This window comes from Spea bombifrons, chromosome 7 (assembly GCF_027358695.1).
Source record: "Spea bombifrons isolate aSpeBom1 chromosome 7, aSpeBom1.2.pri, whole genome shotgun sequence".
Classification (NCBI taxonomy): Eukaryota; Metazoa; Chordata; class Amphibia; order Anura; family Pelobatidae; genus Spea; species Spea bombifrons.
The window spans coordinates 16865001-16883448 of NC_071093.1; the positions used below are offsets into that span (position 1 = coordinate 16865001).

The 18448-nt window shown below is 46.7% G+C and overlaps 2 protein-coding genes across 3 annotated transcripts in view; one reads left to right on the forward strand and one right to left on the reverse strand.

The window, feature by feature from the left end:
- STRADB (STE20 related adaptor beta) overlaps window positions 1-14 on the reverse strand; it is a 23425-nt gene extending 23411 nt beyond the window's left edge. The window contains exon 1 of the mRNA XM_053472255.1: window positions 1-14. This exon is cut by the window's left edge and continues 72 nt beyond it. The gene's annotated coding sequence lies outside the window, so the exon portion shown is untranslated.
- A 77-nt stretch (window positions 15-91) lies between these two features.
- The window catches only part of TRAK2 (trafficking kinesin protein 2), a 38194-nt gene continuing 19837 nt past the window's right edge, over window positions 92-18448 (forward strand). For both annotated transcript variants that reach the window (XM_053472241.1, XM_053472242.1), the window contains exons 1-2: window positions 92-156; window positions 18406-18434. The gene's annotated coding sequence lies outside the window, so the exon portion shown is untranslated. The remainder of the gene's footprint in view (window positions 157-18405; window positions 18435-18448) is intronic.

Genomic DNA, 18448 nt, shown 5'->3' on the forward strand with positions numbered 1-18448 from the left:
TAGTTCCATTATCTTCACTACGGTGAATATGACTGGCAGCTACGAGCTGGGATGGCGATTGGGTTCCGTTGCGTCATGGTCCCGCCTCCTTGGTGTGGCGGAGGAAGGCCCGCCTTCTGCAATAGAGAAGAAGGATCCGTAGACGGACAAGAGCTGGTGAGCAACCGGATTGTAGTCTGGGATGGATGGATGGTTGGATTTGTGCGGGAGGGATACTCGACTTTCTTCGTTATGTTTGTTCGTTTCTTACGTTGGAAATCTCGCGCGCGCTGAGGGGTATAGGGCTGTTCCCCGAGGTAGTCTCTCCATTGATTTCCATCAATATCAGACAAAATAAAGGTCGTTCCCTTTCTTCAAGGCCCTGCACATTCTAACTTAGCGGTGCGATTAAAAGCAGAAGGCCCAGGTGGAGAAAGCAGTTACTGGCTGCCTTTGTTCGGAAGGTGAAAGTGACAGGTCACACTGTATCTCCATATATACTCCGCACATGACATTCCTGACACCAGCATGCATTGTTACCGTTACTCTGGTTACGTTACAATCTTTGCCAGCTGTGGCCTCCATCAACAAAAGAGAAATAGCGCATTTACCCTTCTGTCCGGCGAGCAGACAGCTGTGGCTTTCGTGTGGTTAATGTAGATGGGTATGACATAGTAAAGCACATTAATTTATGGAGATTCTCGGGTTCATTTAGAATGAGGATCTATCATTCATAGACCATGTGGTGAATTGTGTGAGGTGGAGTTTGTATGATTACATGTATGAATCTGTGGCCACCACAACATGACTGATTTTTTTAGGGCGGCCATAAATATCCGATAATTTCCACAGATTGTAAATCAGCAGTCATTGGCTCATCATTGCAAGATTTTGTCGTTTTACCCTTTGGGGTCACTTAACAGTTTTAATGGAAAACAAGGAAGTTTGTAGCTGTGTAACATAGTTGCAAAAGGTTTTTGTAATGATAAATTAGCCTTTTAAACCTAACCTTGTATTAGATAACACAACATGCCATTGGAACACAGCAGTGATGGTTGCTGATAAAAGACGTTTGTACACCTATGAAGATATCCCATTAAAATCGGCCGTTTCCAGCTACAATAGTCGTTTACAATGTTAAAAACATCTGCGCTGTTTTTTTTTAAAATGTATTTATCTATTTCATAAATTTTTTGTAATGGGCAAAGATTGCTTCTCTTTGAAAACCAAGGGCATTTCTAAGTGACCCCAAACTTTTGATACTGTGTGATGCAATTCTTTGCAGGCTTCTTCCCTGCTAAGTATTTATTTTTTGGTAGCTAAAGTATATTATTGCATATTTTTAACCATTTCATAATTTAAAAAAGTCAGTGAATATAGTACGGCTTTCTTTTTCTGTTGTATTCTGCTTTTATTATTGATATAAATGGTCTAATGTGGTTGATGTTTTGAAATTTGCCTTGTGATTTGTTGTAAATCGGCTATATGAAGAATCATTCCATAATTCAAATGGGCTGTGTCACAGGGCGGCTAACTTCCCATCCTTTTTTATATTGTTCTTGCTGTAAGTAAGCATACAGTATAAAGTAAGTTTATTAAACTTAAGAGTAAATACAAAAATATGTTTTAATTCCGTTTCATATTTGCACCTACTGTGTTTCACATTAATAACATTGTAACTTAGTACCTAGTTTTTGGTATTCATTTTTTTTTTTGGTATTCACGTATTTTGCAGAGCTGCTTAATAGGCAGAATATGCATTTTAATAGTGATGGCATCTTAGAGGAGTCCCAGAGGTTAAATATGGGTAGTTATAGCAAGAGGGAGTTTAATTGGTTTTGTAGAATACATTTGTGATGTAATGGTAGGAAGAAAGGAATTGTGGAGATAAAATGCACATAGAGTACAATAAGGCCCTACTTATGTTAGCCTAAGTTTGGGAGAATAGTGTACAGCAGGGGTTAAATACAGTTGATGAGCGCTATGGATACGTTATGCTGCAATGGTTAAATAGAGCGGTTGAGAGCAACCTTAATGACTTAAATTCCAGTTGAGACAACAATGCTATTCAGTATAAGGGCAAGGCATTGCAGAGGTTAATTTGTGATGATGAGGCTTGTGAACAATGCCGTTCATGATTTAATTCAGATATTATGGTATGTCATAGAGGTTACCCTCTTTAGTGGACGTTCTTGTATGAAGGACTTTAATGACATTTTATCATACGCAGAACAGGTTCTGCTGCGCATGTTAATGTTGTTGAGTGTTACCGGACATAACACTTTAGATATAACACACGTTTGATTTATATTCTGCATTCAGTTTACTAATTGAATTCATTTACTTATCATATAAATATCCTTCTTTTAAATGTTGTTCTTCCCCTTTTCTTTATTATACATGCTATTTGAATGAAAGCATAATACACCTGAAGTAAAGTTACTTCTGTTTTATCAAAGCAAAAAGGACTTTTGCCTAGCAAAACTTTCTGGCTGTAAAATCTTTAATCTGCAATGCTAAAGTAATTAAATGGACTTGAAGAGGGATAATCCCTGACGGCAGTTGTTAAGCCAGGCTAAGCGTAGAGTGGAGGAGATTGGCACGTATGGAGAAGTGTAACTGTGCAGAACATTGGTGGCATGATCTGCAGTGCAAATGATGTCACTTGGAGAGAGTCATTCTACAATGCTCGCTAGCAGATCTAAATCTGTTGCGTACATCTTACTAGTAAACAGGAAACTCTGGTTGTCATTAGGTCTGCCAAAGTCAAATTCAATTCTCAAGTCCTATTGTCTTTAAAAAACATTGCAAACAATTTGCCAGGAAATGGTGGGTGTGGGGCAGATGCATGGAATGACTTCATTATGAATATTGTAGTAAGTGATATTTGCAGTAGTAAATATTAAAATCCAGCATTCAAATGACTAGTTGCATAACAACTATAGTTGGATACGCAACAAAAATAAACAAAGAACTACCGTATTTGCTCGATTATAAGATGACCCCCCCAAAATCTGAATATTAATTTAGGAAAAAAGGAAAAGCCTGAATATAAGACAACCCTATAGGAAAAAAGTTTTACTAGTAAATGTTAATTCATGTAAACTTTTTTTCCTGTCATCCAGTGGCAGTACAAGTGGGTAGTAATCTTCCTCGGGACAAGTAGAATCTAAAAGTGAATAAATAGTTAAAATGTCCGAAGCCCCTCCTCCTTACCCATAAAAACCGGCACCTCTCCAAAGATGGCAGTTTTTTTCTTGTCCCTTTCAGGGACGGACGGTAGAATCTTCAGTTCCGGACGGACTTGCTGGTGAGGCGCACGGGTTGCTGCCTGGGGGTTCCTCTTCCTCCGATTGCTCCCCGGGTGGTGAGCAGAGAGAGGCTTTTCCTTCCGTAGCGGTTCGCGTTACGGAAGATGACTGTTATGCATCCTTTTGTATTTGTGATGCGGGAGCATGCGCATTACGGTGGAACGCACGCCCGGGTGTCGTTGCGTTCCACTGAAGATCCGATCGCGCTACTGAGCATGCGCGAATCGGATCTTCCGGAGGGCGGCATTTTTGAATGCTATAAAAGGCGCTTTTTCCTGTCTGACTGCAGGAGCATTGCCAGTACAGGATTACCGTGTCACCAGCCCCCCCACACGGTTCAGAGGAGTTTAGGATGTCTAGTCCGGTTCCTACAGATATTCCGGAGAAAGATAAAAGGCCACCGGCTCCCAGGAAAGCTACTTCTAAATCCAAGCATGTGGCTTGTTCAGAGTGTGCTACTCCTCTCCCGGATGGTTGTCGTAAGAAAATGTGTAATTCATGCTCGGCGGAACAACTTGCTACTGAAAAGCAAAAAGATTTGCATTCCTTCCTGGGTTGGTTCCAGGAGAATTTGGCCCAGACCTTTGAAGCTTTTCAACTTTCTGCTGCTCATTCCCAGGAGAAAAGGAAGGAAAGTTCGCATAAACGCAAGAGGTCCAGATCATCATCTAGATCAGACCTTTCCTCCGGTGAAATCTCTCACTCATCTCTTTCTACTTCAAGTGATAGTTCAGAAGATGAGGTTTTTTTCCCTCCTCAGGAGCTTCGTAAGTTTTTTAAGGAGGTTTCGCGTCTGTTACTAGAGGAGGATTCAGAGAAGGTTAAAGGTTTTCCGGTTCTTCCGAAATTAACAGAACTTATGGAAAGAGAATGGTAGCACCCGGGTAAAAGAGCCTTTATTTCTAAACAGTTCAGACAACTGTTTAAACTTCAAGGGGAAGACACATGGGATGATCCCCCTAAAGTGGACTTCCAAATTGCACAACTTTCCAAAAAGACGACCATTCCAATTGGAGGGGTGTCAGGTCTTAAAGACCCCATGGATAGAAGGGCAGAAACTTCGTGCAGGCGCATATTTCAGGCTGCAGGTTCGAAGTGTAAGGCTACGGTGGCCGGCGCGGCGGTAGCTAGAGCCCAGAATATTTGGATTCACGCCTTGGGAGAATGTCTCTCCGATGACTTAGATTCTGAGATTTCCAGACTCCTTAACAGGTTAAAGCTTTCCAATAGTTTTTTGTTGGATTCATCTCACGAATCTCTTAAATTATCGGCCAGAACTATGGGATTGTCCTCAGTGGCACGAAGAGCCCTGTGGTTATGATCCTGGAAAGCGGATTCGGCATCCAAGGCCTCTTTATGTGATTTACCTTTTGAGAGGAAAAAGCTGTTTGGAGCTCCGCTAGAAGACCTGATCAGACAGATGTCGGATACCAAACGAGCTCTCCCTCAAGATAGAAGGATCAAATGGAATCGTAAATACCCTTATCGGAATGCCAGACCTTTCCAGTCTTCCCGCTCTCAGAATTTTCGTCGTCCCTACGGAGATAGGAAATTCCAAGAACGTCCTGGTAAGCAAGAAAAGAGGAAGTTCTGACAAAGTAGGAGGAAGAATATTTGGATTCGGAAGATCATTGCGGAGGGATACAAAATCAAGTTTTTTCGACCTCCTTTGAGCCGCTTTCTCATCTCCTCATATCCTGCGGAAAGCAAAAATGTAGCCCTGTTTTCAGCATGCCTCACACTGCTACGGAAAGGAGTCATAGAGAAGGTCCCAGTTCGTCACAGATTCCAGGGTGTCTACTCTCGTCTCTTTCTGGTTCCAAAGCCGGACGGTTCCTTCCGTCCGGTTTTGGATCTAAAGAGGGTCAACAGTTGTATACGCTATCAACATTTCCGTATGGAGAACATCTTCATGTGCCTATGGCCGACGCGTCCAAGAAGTTCCTCAGGTTCTCGGTTCGAGTAAACAAGAGAATTTATCACTTTCAATTCACAGCCCTCCCATTCGGTCTTTCGTCGGCTCCAAGAGTTTTTACCAAGATCCTGTGCCCTTTGACGGCAAGCCTAAGACTCCGGGGTGTCGCTATCGTACCATACTTGGACGACTGGCTCATCAAGGCCAACTCTACAAAAAAACTTCTGGCAGACTTGGACACCACGGTTCATTTTCTAGAACAACATGGCTGGATCATCAACAAGGAGAAATCCAATCTCCTTCCCTCCACCAGGATCCAGTTCCTGGGGTTGATGGTGGACTCAGTTTCCCAGTACATCTTCCTCCCGCAATCAAAGATCAGGAAGATACGACAGGAAATTTCCTTTCTTCAAAGGAATCCTACCGGCTCTGTCAGAAGGGCTATGAGTGTCCTGGGTGTTCCTACAGCGTCCATCCCTGCGGTCCGTTGGGCAAAGTCTCAGCTGCGTCCCTTACAGTGGCAGATCCTTTCCAACTGGTCAAGAAGGGAAGAAGACTTAGACGCAATCTTCACAATATCACGCCAAGTTCTATCTCAGCTGAACTGGTGGAAGAAATCAACCCATCTTTCCGGGGGTCTCTCGTTCCAACCCCGACATTGGATAACTCTAACCATGGATGCCTCCAGAATCGGCTGGGGGGCACATTTAGGTTGCCTCTTCAGACAGGGAATTTGGTCTCCGGAAGATTCTCATCAGTCTTCAAATTACAGGGAATTAAAGGCAGTCCTTCTGGCCCTCATGGCTTTCAGGCCCCATGTGGAGGGTCGTTTTGTAAGAATCCAGTCGGACAACGCTACGACAGTGGCTTACATAAACAAGCAAGGGGGAACGCGAACACGAAAGCTTCAGGTTCTGTGCTCTGTTTTAATGAAGTGGTCCCAACAACATCTGCAGGACATCTCGGCAACCCACATCAGAGGCTGCTACAATCTTATTGCAGACGACCTCAGCCGGGCAAAGTGGTCTCAGGCGGAGTGGTCCCTGACCGCACAGACCTTCTCCATCTTGGTGGCAAGATTCGGCCTTCCAGAGATAGACTTGATGGCTACCAGAAAAAACAGGAAAGTGCCGGTTTTTGCGTCCAACAGGCTGGATTCTCCTCAGGTTCTGGACGGCCTTTCAATTCAATGGAATTTCCGTTTGGCCTACATATTTCCTCCGGTAGCCTTGATCCCAAGAATTCTCCAAAAGATTTGCTCAGACAGGGCCAGGGTCTTGGCCATCATGCCTTGCTGGCCAAGTCGAAGTTGGTTTGCCCTTCTCAGACAACTTACCTTGGCATCCTGGGAACTTCCGACGTCGGAGCCTTTGTTGGACAACAGGGAGCTTCCTCCAGACCTCCTTCGGATGTTTCGGTTGACTGCCTGGCTTTTGCAAGGATGATTCTGCGGAACCAAGGTGTTGACGGTGACCTTTCTGATCTTCTGTTGAATTCTGTAAGACGCTCTACATCCAGGATATATTTTCGTGTTTGGAAAAAATTTCTTCTGTGGTGCTCTTCTCGAGGTTTGACTGTCTTCCCTCAGAATGTCAGCTCTATTCTGCAGTTCTTGCAAGATGGTTTAGATTCAGGTCTCAGTGTTTCTACCTTAAAGGGTCAGGTCTCGGCACTTAACCATTTTTTTCTTTCAGACTTGGCCTCTCACCTTCTGGTAAGACGTTTCTTTAAAGCCGCGACCATTCGGCGTCCCCCGTCAAGGTCTCCTTTTCCTACCTGGGATCTTACTCTCGTCCTGCGGGCTCTTTGTTCGGCTCCTTTCGAACCATTGAAGGAAGTTTCATTGAAGATCCTTTCCCCCAAGACGATTTTTTTGGTGGCAATTACTTCAGCCAAGAGAGTGGGGGAACTTCAAGCCCTCTCGTCTTCGGCAGATTTCACTGTTTTCCATCAGGACAAGGTTGTGTTGCATTTAAAACCCTCGTTTCTTCCGAAAGTCATCTCCAGGGCGAGTATCAATCAACCATTGGTTCTTCCCTCGTTTTTTCCGTCTCCTTCCTCCCCGGACGAATGTAAATGGCATTCCTTGGATGTTAAAAGGGCTTTGGACATATATCTCAAGCGTACTTCATCCTTCCGTACCACCGACCACCTTTTTGTCAATTTTTTTGGTCATTCTGCTGGTAAGGCGGCTTCAAAGGCTACCATTTCTCGATGGCTTGTTGACACCATTCGTATGGCCTACCAGGCCAATGGCGAGTTGCTTCAGTGTCCCGTCAGGGCTCACTCCACTAGAGCCATGTCTGTTTCTTGGGCTGAAAAGGCTTCGGCTTCTCCTGAAGAGATCTGCAAGGCGGCTTCCTGGTCCTCGTTCAATACGTTTATACGTTTATACGTATTATACGGCGGATTTCGGGCGCAAGGTGCTTCGAGCTGTTGTCTCCTAGGCATTTTTCCCCCCCTTCTCCGGGATCTTGTTACATCCCACTTGTACTGCCACTGGATGACAGGAAAAACGGAAATTTTTTACTTACCGTAAATTCCTTTTTCCTTAGTCCAGTGGCAGTACAGATTTCCCTCCCTTCGTTGAGAATAAACTTTATTTTGCATCCATTTATGTGTTTCTTGTTACTAACTGCCATCTTTGGAGAGGTGCCGGTTTTTATGGGTAAGGAGGAGGGGCTTCGGACATTTTAACTATTTATTCACTTTTAGATTCTACTTGTCCCGAGGAAGATTACTACCCACTTGTACTGCCACTGGACTAAGGAAAAAGGAATTTACGGTAAGTAAAAAATGTCCGTTTTTTTTAATAAAAGCTATGATTGAGAAAAATATATATTTTTTGTTTTTATTTCCTTTAATTTTCCAACCTGCCCCCCAGTTGGGGGCAGATGTGCATAACTGGGGGGCAGGTTGGAAAACTCTGCTTGCCACTCTGCCCCAGAAATGCTTTATACCCTCTAAATGCCACTGTGCCCCATGATATGCCTTTTAACCCTCTACATGCCACTCTGCCTCCAGAAATGCGTTATACCCCTATATGCCACTCTGGCATTTAGTGGGTTAAAAGGCATATTATGGGGCAGAGTGGCATATAGGGAGGTATAAGGCATTTCTGTAGGCAGAGTGGCGTATAGAGGGTTAAAAGCCATTTCTGGAGGCAGAGTGGCATAAAGGGGATTCAAACGCATATCTGAAGGCAGAGTGGCATTAAGGGGGTTAAAAGGCATATCATAGAGCACTCTGCCTACAGAAATGCCTTATGCCCCCCCATTTAACACCCCCCCACACACACCCCAAACTTACCGGTGCGCTTGACTTCCTTGTGTGTAGTCGGGGCAGCGGGTAGACTTCTACACAATTCGCGTAGGCAACTTCCGCTGCAGCCGGAAGGAGGTGCGGTTAGCAGCGGGGGTTGTCTGCGTCCTTCGCGCATACACCCTCCGGCTGTAATTGAGAGTTCCCCGCAGCGGTGCGGGGATGTCTGAATTACTGACAGCTGGGGAAAGTCTGCGCGGTGGACGCAGACAACCCCTGCTGCTAACGGCACCTCCTTCTGGCTGCAGCGGAAGTTGCCTACGCGAATCGCGTAGCCGTCTACCCGCTGCCCCGACTACACACCAGGAAGTCAGACGCGCCGGTAAGTTTGAGGGAGGTGTTCAATGGGGGCATAAAACAGGAGGATCCAGGTCCCCTGCAGCGCTGTGGGGGATCTGGATCTTAGTCTCATAGTCAGTCGAACGCATCTCATTGCACATGATATAGCTACCGCCAGTCAGCTCCAGCATTGGCTTGGCAAACACTGGACGTGGGGGTCTTCGAAGACCACACACATGTGGAAAGCACTCCAGTTGATTTCAGTGGGAACGCTTTCCATTAGTGAGAATCCCATGTAGGGGATGGGAAGTTGCTTCTCCCTATGCGAAGTACTAGATGACACTAAACTAGGTAAAGTATTACAGTGAGAGCAGGATATTACAGTGCTGCAGAGGGATCTAGATAGACTGGGGGACTGGGCACACAAATGGCAGATGAAATTCAATGTAGATAAATGCAAAGTTATGCACTTCGGGGTAGGAAGTGCAGTGAATTAGGGGTGACGACAAATGAGAAGGATTTGGGAATTGTTATAGACAACAAACTAGGCAACAATGTGCAATGTCAGTCAGCAGTTGCTAAGGCCAGTAAGGTATTGTCGTGTATAAAAAAAGGGGCATCAATCAATGGTAAGGCCGCACCTTGAATATGCTGTGCAATTTTGGGCACCTATTCTAAAGAAGCATATCATAGCACTAGAAAGGGTGCAGAGGCGGGCTACAAAATTAATAAAAGGAATGGAACACTATAGTTATGAAGAAAGGTTAACAAATTGAAATCTGTTTAGTTTAGAAAAACGGCGCCTCAGAGGGGATATGATAGCATTATATAAATATATTTGGGACCAATACAAACCATTGTGTGGAAATCTGTTCATAAACAGGACTATGCATAGGACACATGGTCATGCGTTCAGACTGGAAGAAAGGAGATTTAGTCTAAAGCAGAGGAAAGGGTTTTTTACAGTAAGGACAATAAGGAGGTGGAATTGGAAATTATTCTAGTCTTGATGCCCGAATAATTATAATTTTAATAAAGACAGGAGGCGAGTATTTTGCTTTACTTCCTTTACTGACACCAACAGCAGCAAAGAAAGAGTTAAGAAACAAACGTCAACAACCAATAGAAACACAGCATAAGGCAGGTATATAAGCCCTCAGGAAACCCCCTTCTTCCTCTTCATTGCCTGCGAACCAGGAACCAGGAACCAATAACAGCTGTAAGACAACCGCAACGTAGCACCCAACCGGAGTAGGAACCAGAACGGGACTCCAGACTCAGGGACTCTCCAACAGGAAAAGACGTGTCCCAAAGAGATCATCCGGACGGAGACCTCCAGCAGCAGAATTCACGCTGAAAGAAAAAGAGACATATGACAGCAAACCATAGTAAAATCCAGAGGGGCAAAACCCGGACAAATAAAAGACTCAAAGGCAATATACCATAAACAGGGGAAACACAGCCACATAAACAAAACATATGACTCTATAAATACTCACCCAAGAAGAATCTAAAAAGGGATAGGGTGAGGAGGGAAAATACTCGCCTCCTGTCTTTATTAAAATTATAATTATTCGGGCATCAAGACTAGAATAATTTCCAATTTTAAGGCAAGACAGGAGGCTCCTATTTTGCAGTTTTAACGCCAGATACTAGCGCAACCGCCGCCGACGATACGGGCCGAAAATAAAATGCCCTGAAGGTAGAGGCCCGGGACCAATCTGCCGCCCTCAAAATATCCCCCAAAGACCCCCCAGCACGAAGAGCACCAGAGGCAGCCGCCCCCCTAACGGAATGGGCCCCAAAAGAGGACTGGACCCCAGCTGAGGAGAGGAGCCAGCGAACCCATCGGGCCAACGTAGGAGAAGAAACCGCCTGAAACGGTTTCACGTAGGAGATAAGGAGTTGGGAGACCGAAGGAGGACGAACAGAAGCAGTGCGAGAAAGATAAGAGCGAACGCACCTGGCTACACAAAGCCGAGGATCATCTACGAGGTAAGGATAAGACACGGAGGAGGAAAACGACTTAGTCCGCCGAAACACTCGGAACGAAACACCCTCGGGGGAAAAAGAAACGTGATGCGAATCAAACGCCCGCACGTCAGACACCCTGCGAAACGACAATAGGCACAAGAGGGAGGTGAGTTTAGCAGACAACTGCCGCAGAGAAAGGGAATCATTATCCGGCCAGCGCCGGAGAAACTCCAGAACCACCGCTACATCCCAAAAGGAGTCGTAGCGAGGAGCCGGAGGCCGGGAAAGACGAACACCCCGCAAAAGACGGCAAACCAGGGGAGCCCTACCTACCGGCTCGCCGGAAAAACCAACGTGACCGAAAGAGATAGCCGACCGAAAAACGTTGATCGTGCGATACGATTTCCCTGCACCAAATAACTCCCAAGCACCAAGAAGCCCAGCTTCGCCAAGCCGACCCGTAAGACTTTCGGGTACCTGGAGCCCAAGAGTCGCGGAGCAGGGACTGAGCCGCCTCCGATAGACCCGAGCCTGCACCGGGTCCCCCGAGATCGCCCACGCCACGAGCAGCAAGCGATCTTCCAGAACCAGAGGGTGAAACTGACCCTCCGGACCGACAAGGAGGGATGGATGGGAGGGAAGAGCCAGGGGGTCGAGAACCGACATTTCCAGCAGAGCTGGAAACCACGGCTGCGAATGCCAAAGAGGAGTCACCAGGACCACAGAGGTCCCTGCCCGACGTAGATGGAGAATGACTCGAGGAATGAGAGCGAAGGGAGGGAACGCGTAGGCACCGGAGATCGGCCAGCTTTGAGAGAACGCGTCCGTCGCCAGGGCCTCCGGATCCGGGAGCCAGCTGAAGAAGGCTTCCGTCTGGCGGTTTGTGCGAGATGCGAAAAGGTCCAGATGAAAAGGACCTCGAAAATGATGGAGCGTTTGAAAGACCTGGTGGTCGAGACGCCAATCGCTCGCGTCCCTCCAGTGTCTGGAGAACCAGTCCGCCAGGAGATTCTCTGAACCCGGAAGGTACTCCGCCTGCAATGAGATATTGCGGGCTAGACAGAAGTCGAAAATCTCCTTCGTCACCTCGGTAAGGAATTTGGAGCGCACGCCCCCTAGCCGGTTGATGTACCGGACCGCCGAGACGTTGTCCATGCGGAGAAGGAGACAACAATTTGAACGATCCCTGGCCAAGCTTTTGATCGCGAAAGAGCCAGCGATTAACTCCAGACAATTGATATGGAGGCCCCGCTCTTCGCGAGACCAGAGACCTCCGGTAGCCGCCGAATCGGACGCAGCCCCCCAGCCAAGAAGACTGGCGTCGGACTCGAGAACAAAGTCCGGCTGAGAGCCGAAAATCGCCCGACCGTTCCACGCCTCCATGTGACGAAGCCACCACAGGAGTTCCTGGCGAACCTCGGGAGTCAACCGAACCGACTGATCGTAGGACGGGAGCCTGCGAAGATGACGCGCCTTGAGGCGCTGCAGGGCCCGATAATGCAGGGGAGCCGGGAATATCGCCTGGATAGACGCCGACAGGAGACCTACCACCCGCGCAAGGAGCCGAAGGGAACAGGAGTCTTTTCGGAGGAGAGAACGAATCTCTTTCCGAATGGCCACGATCTTGGACCTGGGGAGTCGAAGAACGGCCTCCCTGGAATCTATCTCGAACCCCAAGAAAATAATGCGTTGGGACGGAGACAGCTCGGACTTGAGTGTGTTTACAACAAAGCCTAGCTGATGAAGGGTATGGACCGCGAAGTCCGTGTGGGAGAGAAGAGTCTCCCTGCAGTTGGAGAAAAGGAGGATGTCGTCGAGGTAGACGATACACCGGATGCCCCTGGAGCGAAAAAGCGCCATCACCGGTTTCAGCAACTTGGTAAAGCACCAAGGGGCTGAACTGAGGCCGAAAGGCAGAGCCTTGAACTGCCAGACGCTTCTGCCCCAGCGAAACTGAAGGAAGCGCCGGAAATCTGGGTGGATAGGAACGGACAGGTAAGCGTCCGTGAGGTCCAGTCTGGTGAACCAGTCGCCCTCCGTCATGAGATCCCGAAGGAGATGGATGCCCTCCATTTTGAAGTGGCGATAGACCACAAAAGCGTTGAGGGCCCGGAGATTGATAACCGGGCGAAACTCTCCGGAGCGCTTGCGCACCAGAAAGATAGAACTGAGGAAGCCGATGGGACCCCGCGCCCTTTGAATAGCCCCCTTGTCCCGCAACGCGCGAAGCTCCCTTTCCACTAAAGCCTGATCGACCGCGGACCTGCGACACAGAAGCGGAATGCGGGATTGAACGGGGGGACACACAAAATCGATCTGGAAACCCTGGACAGTCTGAAGGATCCATGGGTCTGAAGAAATCCACCCCCAATTGTGGGAAAAAAGGGAGATCCGACCCCCGACCCGAGGAGGGGAAGAAGGGTAAACAGAAAACTGACTTACCGAAACCGGAGCGTCCTCTGGAGTATCCGGAAGCGCCTCTGCCTCTAGGAGCTCCTCGTTGAACGAAGGGCCTCTGCTGGAAGGGGTTCCGGAAGGACGAATGGCCTTGGTAAAACTGGCGGGAGCCTTGAGAGGAGGAACGGCTGGCGACCCGGCCCCGCGGTCGTCCAGCCCTGCCAGAAAAACGAGGCCCCGTTTGGAACACCTTCCTCATAGACAACTTGGCCTTGTTCCAAGAAGTCAGGAGGGACACGTGGCGGTTCAACTCCTTCACAAATGCGTCCCCAAAGAGTAACCCGTTTGCGGCTGCTCCGAGGTCTGTAGCGCCGAGCTCCGCCAGGCGGGGATCCATTCGAAGCAAGGCTGCTTTACGCCGTTCCGTCGCGATGGCGACATTGGCATTGCCCAAGAGACACACCACTCTAAGCGCCCAGTCTCTAATGGTCTTAGGATCCAGAGGAGAAGACTGGAGAAAAGCCTTGTCCGCCAAAGAAAGTATCTGAGTAACCGGACCGACCAGGTCCAACAATTTATCCTGGGCTGTTTTTAAGCCCTGTTCCAGGCCCTTCCTAGGGTCCCTCTTATTAGCCGCCAGTAATGCGACCACTTTGGGGTCGAACTCCGGGGTAAGCGCGACTTTGTCCGGGATGGAAGGACGAGGGCACTCGGCCCTGAGTTTGTTGCGCGCTTCTTTGGGAAGAGGTTTACGCAACCATTTGTGTATATACAGTGCAATATGTTCGGGAGGGGACCATTCGGTGGTTCTGGGGTGGCGCATGAAGTTGGGATCGAAAAGAGAGGATCCAGTAGGATCCAAAACTGGAAGATCCGTGGTCGAGGATGCCGTGTGTTGGGAAACACCTGATGTGTGCTGGAGGTCGGTCAGGTGGGGCTCATCCACCAGGTACTCACGAATGAAGCGTGAGTCTAGATCTCTGGACGAACCCAGATTTAAAGAGGCATTAGATTCATTAGAAGAATCAGCCCGCCATTCATCAAGAATGGATAACGGCTCCTGCCGTGTACTATCCTCCCCGGGGAGTCGAAGGCCAGAGGTATGGGGAGCCTCAGATACCTTAGGGCGCTTGGCCGGGGCTTTACCTTTGCCAGCGGATACGCTGTTGCCCTTCCAAGGGCGTTTCACATTGGCCTGTTCTTCCTCTGACCTATCAGAATCAGAATCCGAGGGAACCTTCACCGGGTCAGCGGACTCAGGAGCAGGTCCTTGGGGAAAATTGGCCGCCATTTTTGACATAAATGCGTCCATGGAACTAGAGAATTTAGTCTCCAACCAGGCCATAAAATTCTCATGCGAAGGGAGATTATCCTGAGACATGGTATTGCACTGATAAAATGACCGCCCAGCAAATAAAAAATACACCTAGAGTATTGTATATAATATCACAGGGACTCAGCCTGGTAAAATAATAGAGTAAATGACGGGCTCAGCCTGTAAATAAATGGCAAACGGTAATACAGGGGCTCAGCCTGTAAATATAAGCACTGATACGGCACCAAGCTAAAGCAGATAGCAGGAGATTAAATCCTGACCCAAAACTCCAACAGCAGGGATCACATAGATCTCACCGAAACTAGAAGAAAAAACGAGTGTGCGCCCCGGCAGGAACACAGAAGAGAACTGAGAAATGCCGGGAAAGAAACTAAAATGGCGACGAGACCACGAGCGAGGACTGGCAAAACGCGAAACCAGGCGCCAAACCAAAGATGGCCGCCGAGCGCGCGAAACGGAACCAACAAAATGGCGGCGAGATCTCGCGAGGCGGGATCTCGCCGCCCAAACAAGAAGACCGAACGGGAGACGAAGAAATAAAAAGAGAAGCAGCCGGACCGACGCCGGACGCGAGAGAGAAGACCGCAAGACTGGCAGCCGCCCGTAAGACGGAAAACCGGCAAAACTAAAAGGTAAGGGGACGAAAAAGAAACGAGTATCCTCCCCCCGAAGGGGAGGAAAGACGTAGGCCGGGAAATAGAACCGGTCCTGACGAAGGGAGGAAACACCGAGAAACAAAGGCAATAAAACATACGGATAGGGCGGACAGTTATAACCGGAATAAATAAAATAAAGAAATGGAATTAAATAATAAACACACCAGAGAGCCAATAAATCAGGGAGAAGATAACTCCCAATTGAAGATACACTGACCTGAACAGCCGTTGGTGAGCAGCAAAGAAAGAGGAAGAAGGGGGTTTCCTGAGGGCTTATATACCTGCCTTATGCTGTGTTTCTATTGGTTGTTGACGTTTGTTTCTTAACTCTTTCTTTGCTGCTGTTGGTGTCAGTAAAGGAAGTAAAGCAAAATAGGAGCCTCCTGTCTTGCCTTAAAATTCTCTGCCTGCAGAGGTAGTTTTATCTGAGTCTGTACAGACGTTTAAACTGCAACTGGATGGATACTTGGAAAAACATAATATTCAGGGATATAATCTTTAATTATGGGGAGACAGCTTATTGATCCAAGGAGAAATCTGACTGCCATTTTGGGGTTAAGAAGGAATCTTTCTCCCTGGTTAGTGCAAAATTGGAAAGAGCCAAACTGGTTTTTTTTGCCTTCTTTTGGATCAACAGCAACAAATTAACAGATATAGGAAAGGCTGAACTTGATGGACGTATGTCTTTTTTCAGCCTATATAACTATGTAACTATGTATTTTTGAAAACTAGTCACCCCAGGTTATTTATTAGACTTGTGCATTCATATTCGGGCGAACATGAAATCGAACACGAAGGGTGCGTTTTCGTTGTTCAGCCCGAATACCGAACATACGAACATGGCAGCGGCAAAACGTATACGAAGACACACAACACGAAGAATCTTCCTGTTTCAAATGCTATTATTTTAAGTCTTTCCATTCACTAATTCTACCACCAGCGTTTGTCAAATAATATTTGTGTGACTGCCAGAGAATGCAGTTCACAGGTATTATCATTCTATAAATATGTTCTTTCTCCAGCAGATGGCATTACTTTACAATCTCAAATTTTTCTGAACCCTTATGTTCTGAGTGATAGTTGAGCTTTGCTTCAAAAATAGGCATGCGCACGGCGAGCAAAATCGATTTGGACCAAATTTTCGTTTAGTTTTTGCTGCATTTCTTTTAGGGCAACACATTTTGTTTTCCGGCCATTCGTTCGGATGAAATTCGGAGGTTTTTGATTTGGAACGACATTCAGAGGGAATTCCCAAAAGGGGAGGTTCCTGACACATTTTGGATGCGTCTTTCATTATACAAGTCAAAGAAAAAAAGGCTCCCCCAGAGATAGGACAAAGAGGTGCAGCAGCAGTAGAGCACTGGGCCTGAGCAGGTGGACGCTGGCAGATGATAGGCACATGCAGCCCCGTGGAACAGAACTTGATTTCTCCAATATAGAATTTAAAAAAAAGATTCCCCCAGTAACGACCGTCAAAGAGTTGCAGTAGTATTTGAGCAATGGGCCTGGGCAAGTGACATACTGGCAGATGCAGCCCCATGTAACAGCAATGGATTTCCTCAATATTATATATTATAATGCCGTTTTTTGTCACCAATATTTATCAGTAAAGAATAGATGATATGATAGAAAGATAATAAAAAATTGGCTTGTCCACAAATAGGAGGTTTGGCTGGTCGCATAACTGGGCAACTGTCTTAACTCCGTCCGTACCGGTGATGTACCTGGTACTTCCTGGTTGGGTGTCACCCACAGACCGGGACATACAGGTACGTCGTTGATGATGCGCAATCCAGCGTCGCTATGGATGCTGGGATCGTGAGGGGCGGCTGCTACTGACCGCTGGGTGTCCCCAGCGATCCGTAGCAGCCACTCCCCTTCAATTCCGTGCACGTGATCACTTTGAAGCGAATCATGAGCGAGGAATTAAAATATTTAAATAAAACTGCAGGGAAGATGAAGTAAGAACGCCGGTATGGAAGGGGTTAATTAACTAAACTCTACTCAGGAACAGGGGGAAAATGTCTGCTACAGTCCCTGTTAATATACTACAGTAGTCACTACAGCTTCTCCAATCCTCCCCACAACAGTAAATTGTATGCACTAAAATAAACTTGCAGTATGGTATGTGAGTAATGAGCATCAATCTCAGCCTCTGGTAAGCTGTCACTGTCTTACACTCCAACTGTCATCAATCTGTAACTGCTGCTACTGACAAGTTAAAATGGCATCAGCATGCTTATATATATATATATATATATATATATATATATATATATATATATATATATATAATGATTGTCCCTTCCCCTTGTAAATGCTGATTGGCCAGAGTGCAAAGGTTTCACAGGTTGTTGGACCCATCAATCACAGCCATAACAATCAATGAGACCACCAACATATTTTGATATGTACCCTCCTACAAATAGTCCCTCCCACTTTACCTTATCAAGAAGCCCCAAAACTGCTTGTAATGGCGGCTGCACGTGGCAATGAATCAAAACAAATCTGTAATTTTTGCAGTTCGTTTTCGTTAGTTTTGTCAGCGATCGTCTTTGATTTTGTTGATTCGTACAAACAATTTTCGTTAATAAAGTTTGTACGAAAACAAATGCACAGGTCTATTACATAGTCTGTTGCTGAAGGCCTCTTTATATACCTATTCATGTTTACGTTTTTCCTTGAATTGGGTGCACTGTGGCACAACTATAGCAAAGTGTTTAATGTAGTAACATAGTATTTTTGTCCCTTACAGCCCCACGCATGAAGAATGCCTATTAACCCCTTAATGACAAAGCCCGTACATGTACGGGCTCAAAATGCATTGTTTTCAATGGGTTTAGGGACTGCTCATTGTCCTTAAGGGGTTAAAGTACTTTTATATATATTCTTCGTAACCAAAACAAAAATAGCCACTTACTTGAAGTAGAAGCTGCTAACCTCTTGCAAACTTTTGTGGTCTGCAAGTGTCATTGAAATGGGGATGGAAGCACAGGGGTCTGAGCAGCAGACTGGCAGTAATTGTAGTAATGCATGTAGATTTGTTAGACCTGGAAATAGCTGGGTGGTGGGCAAATTCAGTAAAATCTTGTGTTATCCCCCTTGCAAGGAGAGATTCTAAAAGCACCATGCACCTATCCGATACATTAAAGCGTGTATGATGGGTGCCCTGTCTCTTTAAGCATTTGCTTGTTCTTCAGTATTACAGGTTTTAATTCACAGCGCTTTTCCTTTCAGTTGAAAATGGTGGAGAGCCTCCATGAAAGGTAAAGAAATATAT